Raw genomic sequence first — 15,959 nt, 5'->3', positions numbered from 1 at the left:
ATCATGTCTTATTTTCTTTTCATATATTCCCATGTTACCAAAAACTATGCCTCCCACCTAATAAATACAGAATTGAGAGGAGGGAAGCTCAGAATACCTTTGTACAAGTTTCTTCAGGCTGTTGTAATGAAGTACCACAAACTGGATGGCTCAGAACAACAGAAGTTTATTGTCTCACAGTTCTGGAGGTCAGAAGTCTGAAATCAAGGTGTTCCTGAAATCAACAGGACCATGTTCTTCCTGAAGGCACTATGGAATGATGGCTGTTCCAGGCCTCTCTCCTAGTTTTGGGTATTTCCTTGGCTTATTGGCAGCATAACTCCAATTTCACATGGCATTCTTCTCCCTGTGTGCATGTCTGTCTCTTCAAGTGGAATTCGTTTTCTAAAGGTACTGGTCACATTGGATTGGGGACCCACCCTAGCCCAGTATGACCTCATCTTAACTCAACTAGTTACCTCAGCAATGACTCTATTTCCAAATAAGGTCACATTCTGAGGTACTGAAGGTCAGGAATTCTACATATGAATTCAACCTATAAAAACCTCCCTCTGGTCTTAAGAGAGCCTACCAGGCTCTCCATTTTTCAGAACTTGTTCAGTTAGTGATCATGAAGCAGCTATTTTTTATACTCTCTCTCCATTACTCCTCTTTACTATGGGTAATAAGACTCTTGCAAGATGTTGCTACACTTGGCTTATTGTGTGCATTGGTTTCCCAGCATTTTCTCTAAGACATGCAGGAATGTGACCATCTGATCTTACCACTAACATGTCCAGAAATGGGAGAGTGAACACGCATTCTGGACAGCAAGGAAAACATCACAGAGACACTGCACGGCCATTCTGCTGACAAGGAGTCCGTCTGACAAGACATGTTGTCGATCCCCTCAAGGATCAGATGGTAGAAGTCCTAGATCAAAGGGCAAGAAATAAAATGAGCACTGAAGACAAAGGCATGAAACAAGTGTACTTGGCTGTGTGACTGGTATCTCAAATCACTCAAGAGGCTGATTTCTTCCATTTGGCAGTTTGTGTCTTACACTATACTTAATGTCACTCAGAAAATTCAGCAAAGCTATTCAATATAATGGCAACAGCAGTCACTGCAGGAGGTAGAGCAATTATTTGGTGTAAGTATTTATTTAAGAATCAACAACTGTGTATATCTCAATGTGAGATATGTAGAGTATATGAAACTGAATAGTTGCCTGAAAATCAAATAAAATCTAGAAATATTCTTCTAGGTCATTCTGCTTCTGGGGTCTAATGAGGTCACATAACAGTTAAACCTGAAGTTCCCTCCTGGCTCAATGTCCAACTTTCTTTTGGGGGAGCTTCCCTTGGGCTGCCATAAGCATCTGAGTGGCTGATGGGGCCTCTGCTGTATTTGGTACCAGGGAGATGATTCACCCACTGGTCACTGACAGTGCTACTGCTGGAAGTTTCATCAGGGACTCTTCCTGCTACCACCATGCTGACCTGAGGGGGTATGGTTCTCCCACAGACATAGCTTCTACATATGGCCTGTCTATGACTAATGAATTACAAAAGGGCAGATAAGATTTGAAAGGGACATTGTTCCTTCCAGTTCAAGTGGACTGATGTCAGGGTATGTTGCTTGGCACACAGGATTCTAGCTGGGTTTCAGCCCTCGATGGCTCCCTCAGCCTGGCCCCTTTGTGCAGGCTATGCCTTGCACCAAGCTATGAGATGGTTCTACAAGCTCCTTTTTACCACTCCAATCTTCCTTATAGTCATTCACAGCACACATCAAGATAAACTGAAGATTTTACAAAGAATTATTAAAGAAAGGATCCAGGGTTATAGACCAAGTTTTCAATACAGAGATTTTCAACTGGTCACTACTGGGATTAGAAACTCAGTAGGTACCAAGCATATTATACAAAAGAAAGAGGAAGGCTAGTGTGGATATGATGGTAGGGAAAACTCATGCCCAGACGAAAGGGGGCAGCAGCTCCTCAGTTCCAGGAGACTGTGGCCATGTAGGAACAATGCCACTTTTTTTCCAAGAGACTGAAAATCCATGTGACATCTCACAATTTTTTTTTAATGTTGGCAAACATATCGGCAGCTTAACAATCAATGTTACCTTACAAAAGTTCTCCAGGACAATTTGGCCCGCAGGTTCCCACTTGGAAATTTCTGGGCTAACAATTTTGGAGGCTTGGAGGTTACTCAGGCATCTCTTAGGATGCCCCACACTCATTACAGGCCTGATTTGCTGGCAATATCTAGGGGTACCTCCCTACCTTCCTCTTAGCCTATGTTCCTGTGGCAGAGACCACATTTTTCCTTTACCTGCAAATATGTTCAAAAACATCTACCCACATCAGAGGCCAGGCTCGAGAGATCAAAGTCCAAAGAGAGAAAGCATTTCCTTCCTTATCTAAGTCTAAAGGCTGAATTCCATTTATCCAACAAATATAGACTATGTGGCCACACATTGAACGGCAGGTATTGTTCCAAAGATATGTATGTATGTCATGGAGTTTATTACATGTCTAGGAGACAGATTTTTCTAGGTAAATAAATTTAAAAGATAATTTCAGAATGGTATGTATTAGGGCAAAAATTAAACAGGGTAGTGAGATAGAGAAGAATGGTGGGAAGGTGGAGTTCTACTTTAGATCCAGCTGTCAAGAAAGCCTCTGAGGAGGAATCTTAAGGTTTTTAGAAGTAAAACCTGCGATGGCGATTCCTGAGTGATTTGTTGAAAGTATACTCTGAGGAGAAGGGGAACTAGGGAAGAAAGAGAGTAGGAAAAGAAAGCAAATCAGGGATGTGGTCTCAGCTGTGGGTCCCGTAATAGTGGTCCTACCAGGAGCTCTAGAACATGAACTGCACCACAACTAGTACCATCTTGAATCAAGAGGGCTGGCGTCAGTCAGTCATTGACTTCAGTCTGCCCCTTGGTGAGGGGAGCACAACCTCTTAGGCTAGGGGACTGAGGGCAGTTCTTTGTAAAAGGTGTCAGCTGTGAGCTGTTAATGAGCAATATACCCAACAGTTGAGAATGGGTGCACTGGCATAACAATGGGTAAGTGCCAGCCATGTTTACTATGGGGAATAATATTTGATCTTGGCCCTGGAAGTAAGAAACAGCCAGTCATGCAAATATCTGGAGGAAGAGTAGTTCAGGCAGAAGAAAAGGCAAATGCCCTTTCCATCATGGGAATGAGTTTGGCCAATGCTTTTGGGGCCCAGTGAAAATGTGGGGCATGGGATGAAATGTAGCTGGAGAAGTAGATGGGGAAACAATACCTGTATGTATTTTCTTGTGCTATGGGAAACTCACTATAAAGTTTTAAGTGAGTAGTGACATGATTTGACTTAAATTTCAGAATAAGATCTGAGGTTCCCTTGTGGAGGATAACTTGTAGGGGAAGCATGAATGAAAGCAAGAGACCAGTTAGGTTACTTTAGTGTCTAGTTGACAGACAATGGGACTTGGACTAGGAAGGTAGCCATAGAAAAGATAAGAAGCTGTTAGAGTTGCAAGATATGCTGAAGGGAAAGCTGACAGATTTCCTGGTGGATTAGATATTGAGGTGAGGGAAAAAGAGGAGTCAGTAATGACCTCTAGAATTTCTGGCATTTGGATAGTTGGTGGTGTTATTAGTTAACTCAGGTTAATATGGTAGATAAAAGAAAGTTTAGAGTAGGGAGATGAATAATTCTATATTGGAGATCCTAAATATGAGATACCTATTCAACATTCAAGTGTAGATGCTGGATAAAAAGTTGGATAAATGAGTCTAAAGATCAAGGTGAAGTCAGGGCTAGAGATATAAATCTGAGAGTCACTAACCAATAGATAATGAAGTTATGGGAGAAAGTGAGATCAGCCAGGGAAACAGTATAGAAAAGAGAAGGAGGTCCATGACCAAGCTCTGGATTGTGCAATATTTATGGCTTGGCTAGGGGAGGGGAGCCAGTAATGGACAATAATAAGAAAACGTGTGGAACAACAAGAGACTATCTTACCAAAGTTGTATTTGACTAACCTTGACTAATGGTCATCAATTTCATCCCTTCTTCATGGTGTGGCAGCCACGAAATTTGGGGGGGATTGATTCCACCCCATAAAATGTGTCCCAAGTGAATATGTCGGGATAATCTCATTCCCCTTGACTCAGTACCTAATTGGGTTTGTTTCTCTGGTTTAAGTCAACTAGTGCATGACATTATCTTGACTGCAGGATTCCATTCTAGTCTGTTCTAGTCAATATGAAACACATATCTTAATTTTTTCATAGTTAAAGAAAAGCTGACTTTTCTTCCTGGTTGTAAATGAGAAAGCTCTTAATCCTAGATGTGTCTGGAAATATCTATAACCATAAAAAGCACACCTGTGGGTGAAGCTGACTCTTGGAGAAAGGTAGAGGTGAAAGAACTGTGTATAAACGGAGTCAGAGCCTGGACCAAACTCTACCTGAATCTATCCTATGCTATCTCTGAATGTTTTATACTTGTATAAGCCAATAAATCCCTTCTATTTTTTGAGTCAGATTTTATAGCTTTAGTAACTTGCAATCCAAGGCATTCTAGTTGATGCATAATTCAGAAGAGAAGAGTAATTCAAAAAGGAAGGGGTCACCACAGTGTCAAATGCTGCTGAGAGTAATTTAAAGGAGGACAGAAATTAATGCTTAGATTTTGCAACATGGAAATTGTCGGTGATGTTAACAAATGTTCTTCTCTTGTGAAAAAGTAGTCCAAAGGAAGCGCATATAAATCCATGAGATATTTTGGAGTCACACCACTCTAAATCCATACTTGGAAATTAGATCTTCTTTGAATGAAACACAGGATTCAGAGATGCAACTCTGTCCAACATCAACGAACATTCACATCAGACAGTTCAGCACCTCAATTCCACAGCTTCTGAGACACCTCTATTTCTGATTATAATCTCTACAAAGTACTTGCATAAGTAAATAACCTATTTGCATGGTTTTCCAAGAACCAAGAAATGGCCTACCACAAAGGTATAGTTATACTATAGTTAAACTCCCACCTCTTGTGTTATAGGAAGGTAACTGTTGTGACAATTTCTCCATCAAGGTTTAAACAACCTAAGGGATAATATCAGCCAGATTTTAACTGTAAACTGTCACATGTTTCCTTTCATCTAAGAATCCCTGCAAAAGGAAAACCCTTCTTAAGTCCATGACCCAGGAAGACATCTAAGCACTGAGACAATGGTAATGGAGAATCCATTTTTCTTTTCCATGTCTTTCTCTGCGGAATCACTGCCTTTTCCCTGGGCATTTGGTAGCTGACCTCTGGCCAAGTCCACACTCAATTTATGTTCAGGTTGAGCTGGAACACCCTATTAAACAATTTTTTTTGGCAACTTGAGATATGAAGCCTTATCTTACAAAAATAGAGAGATTATGTGGACGTTACACTTTAGGAATATACCTGTGTTTTAACTAGTGAAACTTACCTAGCTGAGCTTAAAAGGATACCACAACAGATGCTCAATATTCTTGGAATTAATTACTGAACCAGCTTTGAAACTTTATCTGCTATACAACAGACTTGTTCTAATACTCTCTTCCTTTTTTGCTTTACTCTTTCAGTTTACTGAGGTGCTCAGTAAGAATGCTTTTAATTTTTTTCATCTTTTAACGTGTTCTGTTATTTACTAGATGTCACTTTGTTTTCTTTTCCTGGAGTCATAACTCCTTGAACTGATAAAACCTTAGTTACTCCTCATGTCTCCATATTTATTATCAGTTGGGCCTCTTCATTAAAAGAGACAGACACCCAATACAAATTGGAATGTGTTCGTTTACAAAAAACTTAAAAATCCATTGGCAAACAGATTTCAGAAATCTGAAATCATGTATCCAATAATTAAAATGTTGAAATTAAGAATCTGTCTACTTTCCTCTTGAGTTTCAGACTTTCTTACACACACTCTCCTTTCTCTGAAATAACTACTTTGAAGAAGAGAATATGATGTTCTAATCAACCAGACATGGGTTTGAATTCTACCCCTGGACTTATGGGCAGAGTCAGTTCCATTTGAAGTTCATGATCTGAGAGCAGTGGATGGGGATAGTATCTCCAAATAAAATAGGGAGCTATTCACAAACAAAGAAAGGTGAATGGTTGATAGATTCCAGATATTCCTTCTACTTCCCATTTCTCCAAATGAACATCAACTTTTGGAGCGAATTAGGTTTCTGCAGGCTCAAATTGAGGGTAGAAAATTCTTCATGAACACTGTGATGAGATGCTGAAGCAAGAAGAGAGAACAGAACCAAGAAATGGATAGAAAGACAACATGGAAATTTAATGGTACTTCCAAAACCAGAAATGGAAGCTGGGATACACAGTCAGCAATACAAGAACCAGGGATATGAGTATCTGAATAAGCAGGAAACAAACCTATGTAATCATTTAAAGTCACATTTCCAAAGAATATTTAAGTCACATGGGAAAATACTATGTTGTAGAGATAAAAGAGACGCTCATCAAAGCTGTGACCTTTTCTTCCTCAGCACACAGCTAAACTGCATTCCCCAGACTCTTGAATTTAAGTGTTCCTAAATGTCTGAGTTTCAGTCAATAGAATGTAGTCAGAAGTCATGGGTGCCACTTTTAAACCTGACTCCTGAAATCTCCTGTGATCCTATGAGATCCTCCATGCATTCAGTCTAACTCTTATCTCCCTGCCAGATCCAGAGAATTTCGTGTAGGACTTCTGAAGTACCAGAAGATGGCATAGCCACTAGATAGAAGGAGCTAGGTCTCTGAATGACCGAATGGAGTAAATGTTCCAACTGAACCATATTCTGTTATTAGTTACATGAGACATACACCTTTGTTACATTAAGCACTGCAACTGGAGTTGTTTGTTATAGCAGTTAGCACGCTCTAATACACATAATATGAGTTCAGTTAGTTTTTAAATATGAAAATTTTATATTGGTATTACATTTATTTTGCAAAATAACAGAAACAAAACAGGAAGATATACACCAAAAATACTATGAATGGTTAATACAAAATACTATGAACGATGCCAGGCTTACTGGCAATTTTTAGTTATTTTTTTTTCTGGGATTTAAGATGATTTTTAATGAAAATGAACTAATGTTATATACTGTAAACAAAGTTTTGAGAAGGGTGTTGGGAAATTGTTTAAACTTTGCGCTCCTCTTTATTGGTTTGATTTTGTACGCTATCTGGAATGCAGAGCATGAGCAGAGGGGTTGAGTTTAAAAGACCAGGGATGGTACAGGCAAATACTCCCCAAAGAGTCTCCATTTGCACATTCAGGAAACCTCCATACCTGCAAGCTTCTCTTCCAGAATGTCTATGAAAACGAGGAAAGATTATTTCCTGCATATGAAACAGATTACAGTAGGTACATTGGAATGAAGAAACTCTTATTTAAATTTGGTTGGTGGCAACTCTAAAACCCAAACTTTGGGCAATTACAAACCAAGAGCTTGATTAATAGTAAAAGATCCTGGTACATGAAGTGACCAATCCAATGAAAAATGGTGTGGGACAAGAACACAATATAGTTGTTAGGATGTAGGCTTGCTTGTTGTAAGAATAAGACTCCAAACATAATGGCTTGAACAGTATGAAAGTTTACTTTGCTCTCATCTCTGAGCAAGAAGTCATGTCCAAGGCTGGTAGGGTGACTTGACCGTATTGAGGACCGAGACCCACTCATTCTGTTGCTCTTCTCTCTTGAGGGTATTGTCTTGTCTGCATGTTTACAGATGGCTCTCCTTCACTTCCACAGGACAGTCTGAAGGAAAAGGCATGTTCCAGAAGTTAAATATATTGCCTTGACAAATTCCATTGGCCAAACCCTAATCACATGGCCATACATATCTGCAAGGGAGACTGGAAAATGTAGACTTTGTCTGGGTGACCACATACACAGCTAAAATTTCTCTTATTAAAAAAAAAAAAAATAAGGAAGAATGGGTATTAGGAGTTAAATACCATTATGCAATATATGCACAGAGAAAGATCCTGGTCAATCAGGGAAGAGAAAGAACAAGAAAGAATCAGATAAAACCAGAACTAACAGTAGTGGAGAAGGAAGATGATTTAAAATTAAATCTACACTGTATATTATTTATAGTTCATTGCATATAGTTGTGTTAAAATTATCTTTCTTGTTTAAAAAAAAGTTCTTAGGTGGATTTTATGATTTTCAAAGTCCTAGATAAGTGAAGGAAATATTCATAATACATTGATAAATGGAGTTGTTGGACTATATTGACTTTTGTCATGAATTTTAGGCATGTCACTTATTAGGTAAACAGAACTTCGGGGGTACTCAGGAGCTGATGTAGCAGTGGTTAAAGAGTCTGAGAGAGAAGTCATTAGCTAGGAGATTCAGAGAAACAAAGAAATACTTTTTGGTATACCCAAAATACCTTTTGGTAGCCAAAACAGGTAAAACAAGGAAAAGACCTTGACGCCAATACTGCTGCTAACCAGCATTTGCAGCCTTTATATACAAAGCCCCTCATCCTGGTAAAATGCAGTTCCCCCAAGGCAAGACATTGTCTAGTAAGTGACAGATAGGACTTAGAGAAGGATTCAGACTCTTCTGGCAGGATCTTTCCCTAGATCCTAAGAAAACCTTCTTTGGAGGGACTGTGCTTTGGACCTGCCCTTTTCAGTTCTACAAATGCAGACAGTGATAAGAATTAGATTACTTTCCTCCTTACATTCATCAACCCTGACTGTCCCCCATTGATCCAAATGTCTTCCCGCTGGGTCTACTATTTCCTTCTGCCACAAATCCCCACTCCGTTCCCTTGCCATTTCTCCCCTCTTCCACTTGTAATTTATCTTGGTGTGACCTTCTGATAAGCTTAAGAACCACAGCAATATGTGCTCTTTAAATACTAAAGCAGAGCATATATTTAAAAGAAAGGTTTGATTAAAACAGTTTAAAGTTAAGCCATTTTTCAAACCCAGTTGATCTGAATGATACTGCCTATAAAATCGTGATCAAGAAAAATTTCAAAATTAGTCCTTTGACTTACAAGGTACTTTGTCTCTTTTGTTTGCAAAAACAACTGGAATAAAGAAGAGAAATCCAGGTCCTATTGGAACAGAGACCATTTTCTAGCTAAGAGTTTCCACAAATTTCTCATTAGGATGAACTGAATTGATATTAGAATCTATGTTTTAAACAACTGTGCATTGGACACCTTCTTAAGACCACAAGACAACACAGAATTTAAGTGCACTGTCTCTCATGTTAAATAGACCTCCTTTACTATCTCAGCGGCTTAAAAGTTGTGTAGCTTGAGAAGAAAACCTCTTTGGTGTCTCAGAAACTTCATCTATGAAGCAGGAATAGTCAGAGTATCTACATGATAGCAGTTGTGAAGATTAAATGTGAGAGAATGCATGAAGGATTTAGGGCAGAGCCTGGCATATAGTAGGTACTCAATAAACGAGGGTTATTGGTATAAAATGGTGCTATGACTTGGAGATTCAGTGATAAGTGTCAAGATTCTCAGCTTTGGGAGTCTTTGATGTGCCAGTATTAAGAGGATTCAAGGACATAGGGAAGAATATTGAAATAAATTATGATGGAATTTCAAGTTTTATCAGTAAATGAAATATGAATGAAAAGCAAAGGATTGAGAATAGGTTTTGAGAGAAAAACAGGATGTTAGGCATGTGATAGGAAGGTGTTTAAATCTGAGCTGAGAAGAATTTGTCTAATTCACAATGTTTCTGAGGGCCATATCTGGCCTGGATATGACAGAGATTTTCTTTGTTTTCTTGTCTTTTCCATTCCCTGTTCGTCTGTAAAATTCTAGGTGTGCAGACAGTGTCAGAAATAATGAAATTCAACAATATGGCTATTTTTTGAATTTTGAGGAAAAGTACTTAATTAAAAAAACAGCAATTCTATAAATCATATATTCTACACATGGCAATATACACATGGCAATATAAATATTTAAGAACTTGAGCATTTTTAATGTTCAGAACAGTCTTTCTGATTAACACAATGATGTGTACATTATAACCTAGCACTTAATCTCTTAAAATGTCAGGACTAACTACAGAGAGGCTTACTATTTGACTTCGTTACAAATTGAAAGTATTTCTTGACAGCTGAATAATCAGTTTTAAATTTTGAGCTTATTCCTTACAATGTGGAAAGTCAAATTAACGTCTGCATTTATTTAAGCAATAATTTCCAGATGCTTCTATTCATTGCTTTAAATATATGTATACGTGCATACCTCGGATATATTGTGGGTTTGGTTCCAAACCATAGCAATTAAGTGAATATCACAATAAATTGAATCACACAAATGTTTTGGTTTCCCAGTATATATGAAAGTTATGTTTACACTACTCTGTAGTCTATTAAGTGTGCAATAGCATTGTCTAAAAAACAAAGTTCATACCTTAATTAAATAATACTTCAGTGCTAAAAAATGTTAACCATCACCTGAGCCTTCAGCAGTTGTTATCTTTTTGCTGGTGAAGGGTGTGAAACATTTCAAGAATTACCAAAATGAAGCACAGAGACACATAGTGAGCAAATGCTGTTGAAAAATGGCGCTGATATACTTGCTTGATGCAGGGTTGCCACAAACCTTCAATTTGTAAAAAAAATAAAAAAAAATAATATCTGCCAAGCATAATAAAACAAAGACTGCATATGTAAAATATATATTTATGTGTTTACATACAAATCCAGGTTTGCATCAGGAAGCAGCACACTCAAGCAAGGTAAATGAAAAGAATTTTATTACAGGGTGTACTTACAAAGCATGAACTTGGTTAAAGGAAACCACCAAAAGATGGTGAAGCCCTCTTGAGTTAGCAACCTCTGGGAGGCAGGGAGGCATTATCAGCCTTAGACTCAAAGGGGCAAGATGAAGCAGCATTTAACTGACCTGGAGAGAGTTACTGTAGATGCAGCTGTAGGAGAAAACACAGTGAGAAGAGTTACCCGTCTGCAATTACAGCTTTGGAAGAGGGACATGGCTAATCCATTGTGACCCTTGCAGAGAGGAAGTGAAAGAGTATAATACCTTATTTACTCCCTTTCCACCCTCTATCCTCCTAGATCTTCCTTTGGCCAAACCCAGCCAGACGCCAAAGGACAGGGGAATACAATGAAGTAGCCCATAGAAGTCATATCAAGAAGTTGAATTGTACCTTTGGAACAGAATGGCTTGTTTAATATTTCCCTCTTTGAATTATATTTTTGAGTTATCAATATTGCCTGTTCTATTTTCTCTTTGTTAACATTGACTTATATAATTTTTTCTATTCTTCATTTCCAAATTTTGTTTTATTTTGGTTTGATGCCTTTCCTAGATATGTGCCTGGGTTTTTAACACAAGATTTGACTCTTTGAGTTTAATTGTGAGAATCTAACCCATTCAAAATTATTATTCCTGGTTGTGATATCCTGATTTGTAATTCAAAAAAATTTTATTTGGTCTTCATCCACTGTTCTTGGTTCACTTTTGAATTTCCTGAGTGATAAGAGTAAAAGGAGCATCTTTTGCCATAATATTTGGTCTCTTGTCCTCAGTCCCTGAAATTGATTCAGAGCCATAAAGATAAAATAGGTGTGTTGTTATTCATAACAAATGTCTTTCCACCACAATTGGGTTTATGTTTATGAGGTGACTTTTGGAAAGTGCCTAAGGATGGGGCTGGTGGCCATGGGAACCAACCACGAATAGAGGCTTAGAACTTTCAGTTCCAACTTCTGATTTCTGGGGAAGGGGCAAAGCTGGAGTTTGAATCAATTGCCAATAATCAATCATGCCTATGCAATGAAACCTCCATAAAAACACAGAAAAGGACAAGATTCAGAGAGCTTTTGGGTTGGTGAACACATGAAAATTTGGGGAGAATGGCAGGCTTGGAGAGGACATGGAAGCTCCTCACCCCTTTCCATATGGCCCGCTCTATGCATGTTTTCTGTTGGTTTATCTGTATCCTTTATCATACCCTTTTATAATAAGCTGGTAAATGTAGGTAAATTTTCCTGAGTTTTGTGAGCTGCTCTAGCAAATTAATTGAACCCAAGGAGGAGGACATGGGAACCTCTGCTTTACACAGCCAATGTGTCAGAAGCACAGGTGACAACCTGGACTTGTGATTGTAATCTGAAGTGGGTGGAGGCAGTCTTACGTGACTGAACCCTTAACCTATGGGATCTGATGCTGTCTCCAGGGAGATTGTATTAGAATTGAGTGAGTTGTAGGACAGTCACCTGGTGTTGGAGACTGACTTGACTGGTGTGTAATGCCCCCACGCACACACACATATTGTAATTCATACTGGAATCAGTTTTCTGGCATTAAAAACAAAATACTAATACTGCATTTTTGTTTTCTACCCATCATGCTTTCATATTGTTTCTTTTCACTTTGTTTCTTTTATTGCCTGCCTTTGTTATGATTAAGTTTAAATGGAAAATTCTTTCCTCTATTTTATGTCTATTTTCTAATGAATATTGTTAAAATTTGACAATGATATTTAAACTTAATTGCTCTATCAATATCTGGCATTAATCAGTTCAAACAGAAAGATGGCATATTATATGGACTTTGGGTCAAATACAACTTTGCAAATGTTATGAGCTGAAAGGAGGTTAGTTGAAACATAGATCTAAGGAACTACTGATGTAAAAAAAGTGGCCAGGTGAGCAAGGACAATGGCAATAAAAAGAATGGTTAGTGTGGGTTTAGGTCTCATGTCAATGTCACAGCAATAATTCTGCTTAGCAAACAACTATATATTCTCAGTGGGATACAAAAATAAACATTTATATCTGGCTCATGAGTCTATGAATGAACTGAGGCTGATCTGCTCCTGGTGTCTTTTATCATTCTTCTGGGAACAGCAAGCTCTTGGTGCTGGCAGAAGTGCCAGAGGGCAAGCCTGACTGCCCACACACATTTAAACCCCATCACATCTGCTAACATCTCATTGGCTAAAGCAAGTCAGGTAGCTGAGGCCAAAGATAAGGAGGGGGGTACTCCAACATTTGTGGTAGGAACTCCACAGTTACATGGCAAAGGACACGAATACAGGACAAGGTGAAGAATGACAGCCAATAATTCAATCTACCACACCTTACAGTCTTCATTAGCTATATCTTGTTCTTGACATTTTATCAAATCTATGTAAGTCTTATGTAAGCAGATCAAGAAATTGTGAACCTTACATGAAAGCCCTTCCTCTATAGAATTTCTAGAGCTACTATGGGCCAGGTGAAAAATTAGGTAAAGCCTGTGTTTCAAATTAAAATGTTGGATTTTATCCTAAATTCAATGGGAGCCATTGAAGGATTTTAAGCACAGGGTAAAGTAAGAGATCTACATTTTAAAATTATCAATGTGGCTACTGGATTGGAGGGAGGGACAGGAGTTAATTATTATAGAACATCTGCAGTGTTCAAATGGCACTGTGGCTGGAAAATAGTGGAGATTATATATGTATATATATCTTTTTCTGAATCATTTAGTCTACTATTGATGCCTTCTAGTGTGTTTTTCATTTCAGTTATTGTATTCTTCATCTCTGTTTGGTCGTTCTTTATATTTTCTAACTTTTTGTTAAAAACTTCTAACTTCTCACTCTGTGCATCCATTTTCCTCCTGAGAGTTCTTTTATCATCTTTACGATCATTACTCTGAACTCTTTCTCAGGTAGATGGCTCATCTCCACTTTACTTAGTTCTTCTTCTGGGGTTTTACCTTGTTTCTTCATCTGTAACATACTCGTCTGCTGCCTCATTTTGTCTGAGTTGCTATTTGTATTCTTTTTAATTTTTTATTTTATATTGGAGTATAGTTGATTAACAATGTTGTGTTAGTTTCAGGTGTACAGAAAAGTGTTGAAAAAGAATAGATACATGTATATGTATAACTGAATCACTTCGCTACTTGTATTTTTATGTATGTGGTAGGTTAGTTACATTTCTCAACCTTGGAGAAGTGGCCCTCTATAAGAGGCAACCTATGTGTCCCAGCAGTGCACTCCCCTTTTGTCACCTAAGCTACCTGCTCTTAGGGGTTCCCCCTAAGAGGGGTGCATGGGTCCTTCTGTTGTGGTGGGCTGACTATGTGGGTGGTCTGGTAGGCTTGGTTGGCCCCTAATCTGTTGGTTACCAGGTCCTCCTGCCTTGTGTGGAATGCTGCTGGCTGTTTAGCAGGGCCTAGTCACGAGGTGGCTGCAGAATCCTAGGGGACCCCAAGGCTAGTGCTGGCTCACTGGTGGACTGAGTCAGGGTCTCAAGGACTCTGAGACTGTTGCCTACCCAGTAGCAGATGAAGCCAGATCCTGGGGTTAGTACTGGACTACTTGCAGGCAGAGCTGATTCTTGGAGTCTGGTTTCAGGGCCCAGAGATCCCAGAGCTTGTTTCAGGTTGTCGGTGGGTGGGCACCAGTTCTTGACACAGTTGGGTATTGGGTATGGGGTCCAGGGTGTCCCAAAGATTGTGTTGGCCTGCTAGTGGACAGGGCCAGAGCCCAACTTGTTCTAGGGTAAGGTCTGGCCTGTGTTGTGGAATTGAAGTTTACTTGCTACTGCTGTCTGCCCCCCTGGTGGGTGAGGCTGGTCTAGAGGCTGTGCAGGCTTTCTGGTGGGAGGGGCTGATGCCTGCCGACCCCTGGGTGGAGCTGTGTCTTGGTTCTCTGATGGGCTGGCCCATGTCCAGGGGTGTGTCTAGAGGCAACTGTGGGTTCTTTAGTCTTTAGGCAGCCTGTCTGCAGATGGCTGAGGCTGTTTCCACACTCAGTTGTTTGGCCTGAGGTGTCCCAGTGCTGGAGCCTACAGGCTGTTGGGTGGGGCCAGGTCTTGGCACTAATGAGCCAAGATGGCAGCCGCTGTGTTCACATGGCTAAATATTCCCCAGTGTATCTGACATCCATGTCTATGTGCCCAGGGTGAGCCACAGCCACCCCTCGCCTCTCCAGGAGAGTCTCCAAGACCAGTAGGTAGGTCTGGCCCAGGGTCCTATCAAATTATTGCTTTTGCTGTAAGTCCAGGTATGTGTGAGTTTTTGTGTGTGCCCTTTAAGAATGAACTCTGTATTTCTCCCAGTTCTGTGAGACTCCTGCAATTAAGTCCCACTGGCCTTCAAAGCCAAATGTTCTGCAGGATCATCTTTCTGTTGCCGGACTCCCAGGCCAGGGAGCCTGACGTCGGGCTCAGAACTCACATTCCTGCGGGAAAATCTCTGCAATATAATTATTCTCCAGTTTGTGGGTCACCCACCTAGGGGGTATGAAATTTGATTATACTGTGAGTCTGCCCCTCCTATCTGTCTCATTGTGGTTCCATCTTTATGTCTTCACTTATAGAAGATCTTTTCTGCTAGCTCCAGCCTTTTACATCGCTAGTTGTTCTGCAAATAGGTGTGATTTTGGCATGCTCCTGAGAGGATGTGAACTCAGGGTCATCATTAGTCATCAGGGAAATGCAAATCTAAACTACAATGTGATATCACTACTCCCCACCAGGACAGCTAAAAGTAAAATGTCTAGTAATGCCAAATACTGGTGAGTATATGAAGCGACTGGACCTATTTCTTTGATGATTTGAATATAAATCTGTACAATCACTTTAGAAAACCACTTAACAGTATCTACTACAGGTAAGCAAGGATATCATATGACCTAGCAATTCTACTCCAGAGTATATACCCAACAGAAATGAGTGCTTTTGTCTACCTGAAGACACTTACAAGAACATTCATAGCAGTATTATTCATAATAGCTAAAAGTAGAAGCAACAAAATATTCACAAGTAGTAGACTGAATAAGTAAAATATAGTATAACCATTCAATGGAATACTATATGGCAACAAAAAGGATAAATATTAGTAAATTCAATAATGTGGATGAATCTCACATAAAAAAGTCAGATACAAATGGACCAATTGA

The 15,959-nt window shown here is 39.3% G+C and overlaps 1 long non-coding RNA gene across 1 annotated transcript in view; it reads right to left on the bottom strand.

Annotated features, from left to right (window-relative positions):
* LOC309606032 overlaps positions 1-15,959 on the bottom strand; it is a 1,194,635-nt gene that overhangs the window by 638,246 nt on the left and 540,430 nt on the right. The window lies entirely within an intron of this gene.

The sequence above is a fragment of the Balaenoptera borealis genome (assembly GCF_965194805.1).
Source record: "Balaenoptera borealis genome assembly, chromosome: 11".
In the NCBI taxonomy this organism is placed as follows: Eukaryota; Metazoa; Chordata; class Mammalia; order Artiodactyla; family Balaenopteridae; genus Balaenoptera; species Balaenoptera borealis.
This window is presented reverse-complemented; position numbering and strand designations above follow the sequence as displayed.